The sequence below is a fragment of the Rhipicephalus microplus genome, chromosome 1 (genome assembly GCF_043290135.1).
Source record: "Rhipicephalus microplus isolate Deutch F79 chromosome 1, USDA_Rmic, whole genome shotgun sequence".
In the NCBI taxonomy this organism is placed as follows: domain Eukaryota; kingdom Metazoa; phylum Arthropoda; class Arachnida; order Ixodida; family Ixodidae; genus Rhipicephalus; species Rhipicephalus microplus.
In genome coordinates this window covers 252,500,324-252,513,424 of record NC_134700.1, presented here as the reverse complement: position 1 = coordinate 252,513,424, position 13,101 = coordinate 252,500,324, and positions in this window count along the sequence as shown.

Here is a 13,101-nt window from a genome sequence, read left to right as displayed (position 1 = left end):
TCGGGACGTTTAACCCCAGATATCATCATCATGCTCAAACCATTTTCACGTGTGGGGTGCACAGGAAACTCTTTTCGACTATGTGCATACGTGTAATTTTCTGCATGTTTCTCCTTTTTTACTTTTTTTCCCTCTCGACTAGAGTGGTGTACATAGTGAAATAAAATTGTCCTTTGTGATGCGCTCGTGCTTGGAAAACGTCTTGATTCACCGTCGTTGTCCCAGTAAAAAAAAAATTTTTGCCCGCTCTGCTATTTCCGCTACAACAGCCTGTTCTATATTTGCTACAACATTTTTTTATGTCTAACCTTGACATAACACCTTAAAATTTCATACATTGCGGTCGCGTGTTGTGTTCTTTCTGGTTCTCGTCTGTCTGTCTGTCTGTCTGTCTGTCTGTCTGTCTGTCTGTCTGTCTGTCTGTCTGTCTGTCTGTCTGTCTGTCTGTCTGTTTGTTTGTTTGCTTTTTGTTTGTTTGTTTGTTTGTTTGTTTTTGCTCAGTAGTTTACCTTCCAGTATGCTACACCAACTTGCCCACATCAAGCTCCTTTTGCTTAATATGTGGGTTTACTGTAGTTGCGCAACAAACCAGCGTGTCCGCAAGTGGTCGCGATTTGTCATCATGATAAGAATTTTTAACGCGATAGCGCTGACAGCCTATTACGCAGAAGTTTGAGTATCGCTGTCGTTGTCGTTGCCTGTAAGCAAAATAATCAGTGTTATCAGTGAGCACAAATTCGACATAGATTCAAATAGATAAATAATTATAAACTTCAGCTAGAGGGGATATCAAAACCAAGCCTCGTGCTAGGTGAACATGTATGCATAGAACCACACCATTCCTCGAAACTGACTTCAAAAAAAAGTAAAGCTACGTGAATGACACGCAACATGAGGAGTCGCCTTTAAAGCAAGCTGCAGTCGTTTAGGATTCGGTAAGACTTCATAGTTAGCTTTGAGTGACATTACTGTCCAACACGTCGTAGCATTTTTTTTTTGCGATCTTCGGAACGGGACGTTGGGAATGCGCAAAAAAGAAAATTCATTTTTCCTCGGCCTATGCAAACGCAATAAAAGTGAGGGCGCGGAAACGAACTAACCATGATAATAATTGTTGTCATGAGAGTTTAACGTCTCAAACCAAAATATTAACCACGATAAATGAAATCAAGATATGAAACGAACTAGCCAAACTACGTCTTCTTGGTGGAGCCACGCTGCACTCCAATGAAAGGCTTCCGTCGCTGATTGATCCAACTGAGGGAACGCTCTTTATGTACCCGAGCCTCAAACACATGTAGAGACGCTGAAAGCACTGCAATCAAATTACAATGTATGCCGCAAAACAAGGGGCCGAGTGCATTGTGTATAAGTGTATCTAGTATGTTCACTCATCGCCTCTGTGATTAGCTCCGGCAGTGCGCATTGCCTCGGATATAGGCTGTGGCCATGCTTTGACAGTGCTGTTGTAGTTGGCGTTGACGTCACCGAGTTCACTCAGCAATCTCAAGAATGCAACCGCCTTTTCATTCATAATTTTTCAAAGCAGTGTAGCTGTTCTTATAGCCGAGGTTTTCATTTCAGTCGTGTTATCGCTGATCCTGTAGCCTCGTAGTGTGACAAGAGTGAGCCTACGTAGAATGGGGAGGGCTGCATGCCCTGTCAGAAGCGAGGACAGGCTGCGAGAGGTGAATGTGAGAGCGGAGGGCGAGAGTGAGGGTGGAAGATGTCGAGGTGTGCATCTTCGAGACACGCGCCAAAAAGGGGCGACGGCGAGGTGCAGTGGAGTTAGTGGAGTGACAAGTAGCGCATCAATGTCGTTGTTCAAGAAAATGCCTTTTCAAGATGGCGAACATTTTTCAGTCTCTCGACGATAAGGCTCGCGACGTGATCGTCAGCGAGAGTTGACGCGAGAATAGCCATGTCACCGAGCTAACTGCGATGTTCCTCCAAGATAGGCCAAACCAAAGCGCCAACGAACGAAAGACGTGAAAATACACAAGCACAATATAACCTGATGGACGGGCAAAACTTTCGCTGTTTCGACAGTGTTCGCGAAATATAAACAGCGAAACTTGCGTTACATTGCTTTTTGATATCACTCTCAGATCTGTTTTCGAAATCAGCAAGGATCAATCAATGACTACCCTCTCCAATACCAAAAATTAAAAAAGAATTGCTTCAGATTGCCTTTGAAGCGTGTAATGTTGCTTGACTGATGCGTAGATTCACGTCACGCATCTAAAGATGCGCATTGCTTGCTAAGGTCATGTCCAGCACTGTTGTGCAACAAGTGGGGTGTTTTAAAGCACCACTTATTACAAATCGCTCAAACACATTTAATTGCCCCCATTGGCAAAAGAAACAAGACGCTGCGTAAGTTTGCGTGTTGCCTTACGAACGCTTAGTCGGTACTTCGCTGCCTCGTAAGAATCGTAGCAGGAAGAATTGTGGCGTAGTGGACGGACACTTCGCAACTGTGCTTGCAGTAGGCATATAGTACAGTTTTACATAGCTAATGTAACGCGAGCACACGTGTTTTTGTACGTCTTTTTTCTTTGCCGCAATAATGCATACATAAACCAGCCAGCCTACCTAAAAAACCTTTATTTGTACATGCGCCTTGGTTGAGGCTTTCCCGAGAAGCCACGCATGGCTACCGCTTCAGAAGGCGGTGTCGATGGGGCCCGATCACGCTTTTTTCAATGGTAAAAAAAAAGCGCACTGGAGACATATTGCACAAAGAAAAAAACACACACACGCACATAGCGCAACTTTCAACCATCTATTTTGTGACCCCAGCAGTACTTAGATAAGCAAAACATTTCTCCTGCGCAGAGTAACAAAACCTTAATGCCATGGACACAAAAAAAAGTCGTTCTTCATTTTTTTTCTGCCAGCGTGATAGACGGCATGCCAATGCATTTGTCACCCATCTCTCCAGCTTCCTCCGCTTCAACAATCTCGCACGTATTTGATTCCTATTTTTTTACAGAATCCTGTACAAGTTGAACAAAAGAAGGCGACCGCACATTTTACAAAGGATTGCGAGGAAACCATCTGACATGTTTTAACGCTGAAACATGTGCAGAATTGTGGAAACGAAAATTTTGCAGATCCCACGTACCTTAGTAATTAATGTTATGCGAAGCATGTGGAAAGAAGGGGACTGTGCTGTAATGTTTTGTTGAGCGAAACGTTACCAAATTACGCTAAATTGATTGATTGACTGAGTGACTGATTGATGGATTGATTGATTTGTGGGGTTTAACGTCCCAAAACCACCATATGGTTAAGGGAGACGCCGTAGTGGGGGGCTCCGGAAATTTCGACCTCCTGGGGTTCTTTAACGTGCACCCAAATCTGAGCACACGGGCCTACAACATTTCCGCCTCCATCGGAAATGCAGCCACCACAGCCGGGTTGACCTGCGGGTCAAAATTACGCTTAAGACTTGTACAAATGTTGTGCACACAGAGATAAGTTGCAAATCGCATGTTTATAGGTTGGAATGATGCCAACAGCACTATGGGTGTTAGCGACACAGTAGCGGTAAACTGATACATAGCGCTTGGCCAGCGAAAATTGCGGCCCTGGGGACTGCTTGATAAACGAGATTCAGTGGATGGCGCTTCACTACGATTGTCGTTAACCCGATGTGACGGCTGTATGATTGGAGTACGTATGTACTGATTATAGGATTAGAAATAGCCAGCACTGCAACCACAACTGACGTTTCACGAACACTGTCTACTTGAGAACCAATTCCGAGAGCTGGTGTGACATTGATGCATGATTAACGCGCAGAATGCTGGGGTTCGATTCCTATACTGCAACCATGATGTTCATTTTACAAATTCGTTTGGTCAATGACTCAGATGCCAGCTGTCAGAGGCGAAGCTCCTCAGGGTCGACCTAGATGGCGTCCGTACCGCCTCGCAATATCTAAACCGAAATCGAACACCTGCACGAGAAAATAAAAAAAACATGCGTAAACTCCCTTTATGTGTCATCAACTAAGCGACAACACAATGCATGATCCCCCACGCCATGTATCTCTCCTCCGTCCGTGCGTGCAGGAATCGGTCCTACCGTCCGTGCATACGTCCACCGTCCGTGCACACGAAGCATGCGCATTAATGTTATGCGCATGCTTCACATAACATTAATTCTTAAGGTACGTGGGATCTGCAAAATTTTCGTTTCCACGATTCCGTGCGTACGTGTGTCCGTCTATGTGTTCATTTTTTATACTAGTCAGTGACTTCAACGTAGACATTATATATCTCAGGACCTATGGCTTTTCCCACTCATCATCCTTCACTTCGTGGAGATGAACTGATTTCTCTTACTACTCTCGTATTAAAATTAGCCAAGTCTGTTCACGCCGTTCTTTGGTTGATATAAACTGTCAATCACCTTCAGTGCATTGCGCTTAACTGCAGTTGATCTTAACCCGACATGACAGCTGAATCCTACGAGCACATATGTAATGTTTGTAAAATTGGATACCCATAAATAAATCACCAATTCACGCTTCACAAGCATTTGTGCTCTATTTGAAAAGCAGTTGCGATACATGGCGTTGCTCTGTGGTATCAAATACTTGGTTGCCATGCAGAATGCTGGGGTTTAGTTCCAGCTAGAACCTTGACATTTTTTCTTTACATTCGTCGGGTCAACGCAGCCAATGCCAGCGTTTTTTTTAACGCTCACGCATTAAAATTACCCGTGTGAGTTCCCGCCGTTCCTAGGTAGATAATAATTGTCTCATGACCTAAGGCACGTACTCGCATACAAATGGCGCATACCCGTACACACGTATGCGCCACTGTTGCGGGAAATGTCTGACGATGTCCGAGACACAGACAGACAGACAGACAGACAGACAGACAGACAGACAGACAGACAGACAGACAGACAGACAGACAGATAGACAGATAGATAGATAGATAGATAGATAGACAGATAGATAGATAGATAGATAGATAGATAGATAGATAGATAGATAGATAGATAGATAGATAGATAGATAGATAGATAGATAGATAGATAGATAGATAGATAGATAGATAGATAGATAGATAGATAGATAGATAGATAGATAGATAGATAGATAGATAGATAGATAGATAGATAGATAGATAGATAGATAGATAGATAGATAGATAGATAGATAGATAGATAGATAGATAGATAGATAGATAGATAGATAGATAGATAGATAGATAGATAGATAGATAGATAGATAGATAGATAGATAGATAGATAGATAGATAGATAGATAGATAGATAGATAGATAGATAGATAGATAGATAGATAGATAGATAGATAGATAGATAGATAGATAGATAGATAGATAGATAGATAGATAGATAGATAGATAGATAGATAGATAGATAGATAGATAGATAGATAGATAGATAGATAGATAGATAGATAGATAGATAGATAGATAGATAGATAGATAGATAGATAGATAGATAGATAGATAGATAGATAGATAGATAGATAGATAGATAGATAGATAGATAGATAGATAGATAGAAACACTTATCTATAAAATCCTCCGTCCGAAGCGACACTCTTTCTCTTTCAGATTCGGAAGACAGCTACTTCTTGAAGCACCGAGAAACAAAAGGAACAATGTATTCCACATGTATTTTTTAACGTCCCTGCTCCCTTGACGAAGCTTACAATAACAGAGGCAGTTCTGCCTGTAGAGCCTGCTTCACCCTACGAACGACAATAGTGAGGCAGAGCCAGCCTTTTTAACTTTGACCGACACACAGAAAGCGAGTTTTTTATTAACTTCTGAGTGTATGTAGCAATTACATTATATGCAGTATTGAGTGTTTCTTTTTATTTATCCCTGTTTCATTAGCTTTCTCACTTTATGAGACTACATGCAACGTTCTACCCACCCATACTACTACTACTACTACTACTACTACTACTACTACTACTACTACTACTACTACTACTACTACTACTACTCATTGAAGTTGTTACCATTGCAGGAATGTATTTTCAACATTGGCCCGTTAATTTCACCGGCGCTGCTAGTAGGCATAAGGAGGAGAATATTTCACATCTACATTTTTTTTTCTTACGGTTTGGTTTTCACGGCGAGCACCTTTGCTCTTTTGATAATAATCAATTTTTTACTACAGCTATTCCTGCTACTTTCTTCGACAAAAGACGCAGTTTGTGGACACACCGGTTCACCGCAGCCACTCTGCAAAACAATAAAACGCATAGGCCAACTAAACAAATTACGACCCCTTTATCGTGTGGTTTAGAAAGAGTGGCTTAGCTTTTTCGAATGAGAAAATAACTCAATGACACATCGGAAACACCTACGAACTCTTACGAGGCACCTACAGACGTATTTCACGTTTGTAAACAAGCGGGGGGGGGGGGGGGGCGAAGTACCGTCGACATATTGAGATGCTTGTAGCGAGGGTACGGCGCGTAGGCTCCACCCAACCCCAACTTTGCCGAAGCCCTCTATGATCCCGTGACAACAGGCACCGCAGCTGCAAAGCTGCCTCTGAGCACACCCTGAGCAATGCCAGTGGGTGATTCCTACTGCGCGTTGTTGAACAACAAAAATTTGCAGCGTGCTCGTTAACTAAAACAGGAATGCGGGTCTTTGAGTACAATCGGAGTCTTCTGTCTTTCATTGCCCATTAGCAGCGATTGGAATGTTCCAGTAGGAAACAACTGTCTATCCCTGCGTGCTTTGCGCCTCTCCAATTTTCTCTTTTGCGCAACGCCGCGATGAGCGCCAGCGTCAACACTGCCGCCAACGTTAGCGTTAGCGCCCACTGCCTCACATCTAAGCATAAGTCCCTATAATGGGAAATGATGTAGTTTTTTCTATATTTTCTTTTTGCCTGTAATTCTATTCCTATTTATGTCTGTATGTTTCTCTTTCTTTCTTTTCTTTCTCTCTTGCTTTCTCTTTCTCTTCATTTCAACATCTCTCTCTCCCTCTGTTTGGTCCCGGTCTGGCCTTCTATGTTTTTCAACCTTTCTTTTTTCGTTTCTTTCTATCTATTTCTATCTCTTTATTTTTTTTATTTCCATCTACGATTCCCCTTTTCGCCACACTGGTTTACTAAAAGTCAGGAAAATGTGAGGGCGTTGAACACCGATTAAGGGTCACACGTTTCTGCTTCTGTTGTTGACCATCTGAACCAAGTGCTTGAGCGGAGACTGGGCGCATGCCGGTTCATAATGGTGGTCATTCCCTATCTGCCACACGCGCCAAACTCTAGCGTAACAGCTCTGCTGTAATAAGATGCATAATGAGCCTATTTTGTAACGTAAAAAAAGAGTTCATAGAACTTTTCATTGAAGTATCGCAGACCACGTGTGACAGCCTGCGCCGGCTTCTGTTTATACGCCGCAAAAAATGTGAACACAAAAACTCGGACAAAGAAGTTGACGAAAGCATTCATGATTTCTTTGAAGTCGAGTACGTCGAGCCAGCGCTCGTCGAGCACGCAGGGTCAGAACAAGAAGGGGAAAAAAAGCGCTGCGATTAACATGGCTTTGGAACGGCAATGACCGGAGAAGACACGGCTTGCGTCCCTTCTTTCTTTTTTCCTCTCTCTCTTCTTTTCTTTACTTTTCTTTTTTGGTACAGGCCTCCAGCAGCTATGCTTCGAAACTTGCAAGAAAAAGTAAGAGAGGGGGGTTGGTTCTTACTCCCTGATGAGGCACTGAAGTGCTGTATTTTTTATTTTTTAAAACGAGGAAATGAAAAGAGAGTGTAGTATATAGGTGTATATCAATCCTAGGTATACTTAAGATTACACCCCTATTCAGAAAAGAAAATTTTCTTCTCTTTTGTGTTTCCGGTAATTCTCTGTTATCTATTTGTGGAAAAGAAGCATGTAGAGACAACATAACATAAATAAATCGACTCGTGGCTTCTAGTTGCGGTGCATGAATACGATCTCAGCAAGGGCACAAACACTGCGCTGGTGGCGCATTTAGTGTGTGTGTTATTTTACTGCAAAAACTGTTATGAAATTAAAACGACAGCTGGTTTTGGTGACATGGTTGTCTGCCATCACCGCCACCATCCATAACTGCCCTCACGCGATGTAAAAAAAGTGTAAATCCGGGCTAGAATAGTACTTAAACTCAGGCCCTCTGCGTGGAAATCGGACATTCTACCACACAGCTATGTAGGTGCTTGAAACTCCTTCGCAAAAAGACCCTATACGCACGTTATGTAGGGCAAGATATCGCGTTAACAAATGTATAGCGTATCGTAAGAGTAAAATAACAACCAGGTGTCATTCAATGTGAATCTTGTAATGAGTGGCTAGTTTAAATCGATGCACCCATTACAAAAAAAAAACTTAGCCGTAATTCTACATTGTCACCAAACACAGCATCAGCAAAGTGCATAATGCCTCGCAGGGGCGTAGCGGTACCTCGCTTCTCCACCGAGAGACGAATGATGGCGAAGTGGCTGCATTCGTATACACTTCGTGAAAAGCTTGATAATTTAAGGCGTGGCGGACGTGTCTCAAGAGAGCTTATTGCAGGCTCCAGAAAGGCCTCGCTTCCAGCCTTCGCTGTGACTGTGCTGAGTGTTCGGCGCAAACCTTTTTCTCATCTTTTTTCGTCTTTTTTTTTTCAGAGCGCAGCTTTTAGATGCCCGTGCCGGTGTTAAGCAGCACCTTTGCTGTCACCCTCAGTGGCGTAAGCGAGAAACGTGATAAAGTTAAGTCAGAAAAAGAAAATACGCAAAAATAGCATCTGAACCTGGGCCCTCTGCTTAGTAGTCGACTGTTCTATCACAGAACAGTACTGGGACTTGAAACTTATTTGCAAAAAAAAACTATATATGCGTCGTGTTGCGCTGAAAATAGCGTTAACCTCATACAAATATGCAGAGTTTTACGTTCCAAAACCACAATAGGATTATCAGAGATTCCGTAGTAGAGGGCTCTAGAAATCTTGCTAATCTGGTGTTCTTTGACGTGCTCTGACATTGTATACATACAGTACACGGGCCTCTGGTATTTCCCCTCTATCTAAAAGGGACCGGAATGAGCGGGATCAAACCCGCTGTTTTCGAGTCAGCAACCAATCACCATAATAACTGCTCCACCGCGCTGTACATTGCGCTAACCTATGCAATATAACGTGGTAGAAAAATAAAATACCAACCAGTCGTCATCGTAATGGTCGTCGTCGTCGTCATCATCATCATCATCATCATCATCATCATCATCATCATCATCTTGCCTACGCCCACTGCAGAAAAAAGGACTCTCCCATGATCCGCCAATCAACCAGGTCGTGTGCTTTCTGCTACCGCGTTATACTAGCGAACTTTTTAATCTCATCGGCCCACTTGACTTTTTGTCTCCCCTTCGTGCAGCATTTGCCTTCGCTGCGAATCAATGCAGTAAACCTTAATGACCAGCGGTTATCCTGCCTACGTGCTACGTGCACGACCCATGTCAATTTCTTCTTGATTTAAACTATGATATCCTTAACCCCGGTTTGTTCCCTGACCTCTCTTCTTGTCTTTTAGGTTACACCTATCACTTTCCTTTCAATCACTCGCTGGCTCGCCCTCAATTAAGCTGAACCCTTTTTGTAAGCCTCCAGGTTTCAGCTACGTAGCTAAGTACCGGCAAGATGCAGCTGTTATATACCTTCCTCTTTAGGGTTAGTGGCATATTACCAATCATGATCTGAAAATGCTTACCGAATGTCATCCACCTCATCCTCTTTGTTCTAGTTATTTCACTCTCGTGGTTCGACTCCGCGGTTACTACCTGTCCTAAATAGACGTATTCTTTTACATCTTCCAGTGTCTCTCCACTTATCGCAAAGTGTTGTTTTCTGCCGAGAGAGCAGGTCCGTTGTAACCTTATGATCCCCAGTGGATTCACTTCTTTGCATTCCTTCTGAGATTGGCAGTGGGCGATCCAGCGGCTCGAGGGGGCCCTGGCCAGGCAGAGGAGAACGGGAACTCGTGACCCGCAAGCGCGGGGCGCGGGAACCCAAGTATCCTCTGTCGGGCCAGGTTCAACCCTCGAGTTTTTGGCCCGGTGTTTTTAGGACTGCATAGACTAGAACATTAGAAGGGTAGACCGCGCCCTGCGAAGCCGGCACCTACCCACACAGGATCCTGTGAATAAAGTATTTTCTCTCTCTCTCTTTGCATACCTTCTAGGGCTTCTCTTACTTCCCCTGTCGTTACTGGTAGGATGTCCAATTCCTCTGGCTTATTGTTGCTTCTAACGATATCATTCTGTTTGTTTCGACTACTGTGCAGCTTTCAGTAGAACTACTCCGCCACCTCAGCTATCAAATCGATATTGGTTATGGCATTCATACTGGTTATGATATTCATACTGGTTATGACATATTGGTTATGACATTAGGACAACCAGTCAATACACAATGCTTACTGCGTGACGGGTCAGTGGTTTAATGCACAGGTTTAGTTATTACCACCCACTACAAAGTACTCAGCAATAAATCATCATCAGTCACATGCAGTATCAACTGAGTGCACGCTATACCTTACAGACGTGTTGCGGGTAATTCTCTAATGCATCAGGATTCTCATTAGGTGGTATCATATTCGTCGGTGAATTTTTATTTACAAATATATGTCGTCGCGTCACTTGTTACTTATCCGCAATGCAATGACAAAACTGATGTGTTTTATTGTACGAGAGGAATTTCATTAGCTTGGTTGCTGCTACAGGTCATTCTAACACGGTTTAACATTCTTTAGTCGCCTGAAAAAAAAAGCAAACGCTTGGGCCAATTTCTTAACTGGCGCAGTGTTGGTAAAAGCCGCTTGTAACATTTCATGCCCCTCTACGAAGAACTAAGGTCCAATTATGATATTTCTAACTGTCTTATAACTGTATCAAAGTCATGCATGAATTATCACAGTTACTTACATTTTCAGAAGCTGCAATAAATAAAAAGTTCAATTTTCTGTATCACTAAATGTTATTGTACGATGCAAGCAAAGTAAATGCAAGTATAATATTTCACTACAATGCCATATATAGCACCTCACTGCTGAAAATTACGCGAAACATTGTGAAAACAAATGTTTCGAAAATACGGCCTTGCTGTTTCTGTTATAACATAACGTGCCACTTTACTTGGTAACGCAAGAACATGAAAATCTGATAGGGAGTCTTCGAATAGTGTTTAGAACAAGAATTTTTAAAGTGTTTTGCCTATTCTGGATTTCTGTCAAGCAGCAGCTAAGAGTTTTAAAATAGGCTTTCACGCTCAGCGTTTGCGTCTCTCGCAACACCATGACGGCCGCAAAGGCAAACTAAGATGAATAATAATTCTACGCGTTTACAGAAAATTACATTCAGTGCACGTATTCTTCAAAATTTTAGTTTGTGAGGTATTGTGGTAATGAATTCAGGGGTAATCCTCATCGACTCTGCGAGTCCTCATTCTTTCCGTCATCAGCCAAGCGGAAATAAAACATCGGAAAAGATAGAGCACTAGAACAAGGAAGACGCAAAAAATAGCACTGACTTACAACAAAGGTTTATTTTTCAAGGCAGACGAAGAAAGTGCTTAACAGTGCAAACGACAGGAGGGGATAGAAGATACGAGAACAGAGCGCTGAACAAAGCGCTGAAAAAAAGCGCTGATTCTCGTCTCTTCTATTCCCTCCTGCCGTTTGCGCTGTTAAGCACTTGCTTCGTCTACCATGCAGTACCAACCATACCAATTAAGCACTTTGTTAAATTTTATCCTTCAACACCACGACACATATACTTGCGCAGTCGAAAATGAAAAGAAAGGAGAAACAGAGAAATTAAACACAAAAAAATACAAAAAAGCTCGTTATTTCGAACTCGAGGTGGACCGCAAAATTGTTCGAATTGAGCGTAGTTCGAATTAGTGGACGGGCGCTACAATGTACAAACATAGCGCCCCACTGCCTAGGCGTAACCCAACGAAGCCACCTCTAAACTGTTATCGCGAACTGCGCGCTACTGCTTGTTTGTGGCATATAACTTCATTCTTAGTCTTGGCCACGGTGTAAGATACAAACACGTATTTGTATCTTACACCGTGGTGTTGGACGGGAGCTCTTGCATCAGTGGGTGACGCGATGTTTGTCTGACACGGAGCTTTTCGGGCAGCTTCTCTAACGTAAACCCGGACGCCGTTTGAGTACCGAACACGCGCAGTGGCCTCGCGCGCAGCGAATAGGGGCCCCAAACGTCTTGAAGCCCCTATTCGCAAACCACTTAGTAACTGCATCTGTGAACATAAGCCATTATATCTGAACGCTGCCTCTTGCTCCTATATAGACTCATCTCGCGGTCCTATCAGATCAAGGTCATCACTGCCTTTCGCAGCTTGAGGGCAAGAGAGTGGCAACTGCAAAGGTTACGACAGCAAGGACCACATAGAGGAGACTTTGCAGCGACCGTGATAGGGGCGTATAATTAATTGGATGTCATCCGAGAGAAAGTGCGATTTAAGAGATTAGCGAAACAGAGAGAAAAATTAGGTCAGTTGGTGAGTTCTGCCGATTTGAAGTATATCTAGTTTGCGCGTGAGCGAAAAAAAGACTTCGGACAAAACAAATGAACACGCGGGACATTAGCGTTGTGCCTTGTCTCGTGCTACGTCCTTTTTTGCACTAATTAGTTACATGTCGAGTATAATGAAACACCGTGAAAAATGATCTTTCATTTTTCTTTTTTTTTTGAACGGGGGAGTTAGAGTTCGTAAAACTTTATCCTATGCTTACCATAATCGATTACCATCTTTGTAACTATGGTTGTGGCAAATTTGTTGCCAACAGGGAAGCCATCTTTCTGCGAAATGCGTACGAATTTTGTGTTAGCCTCGGGCTGCAAACGGGTGAATATCAGTTCCCGCCGACAAATATGTTTATATGTACATACTGATTTCTTTAATATAGCTTCGTTTCATATGTGGTGTCGCCAAAAACAAAGCCATGCCAGGAATAGGAGACTTAAGAAAGCTGGTTGCTACCATACATTGAATACGCCGTGTCAAATCATGCAAACATAATGAAGGAAAAAATTGCTCTT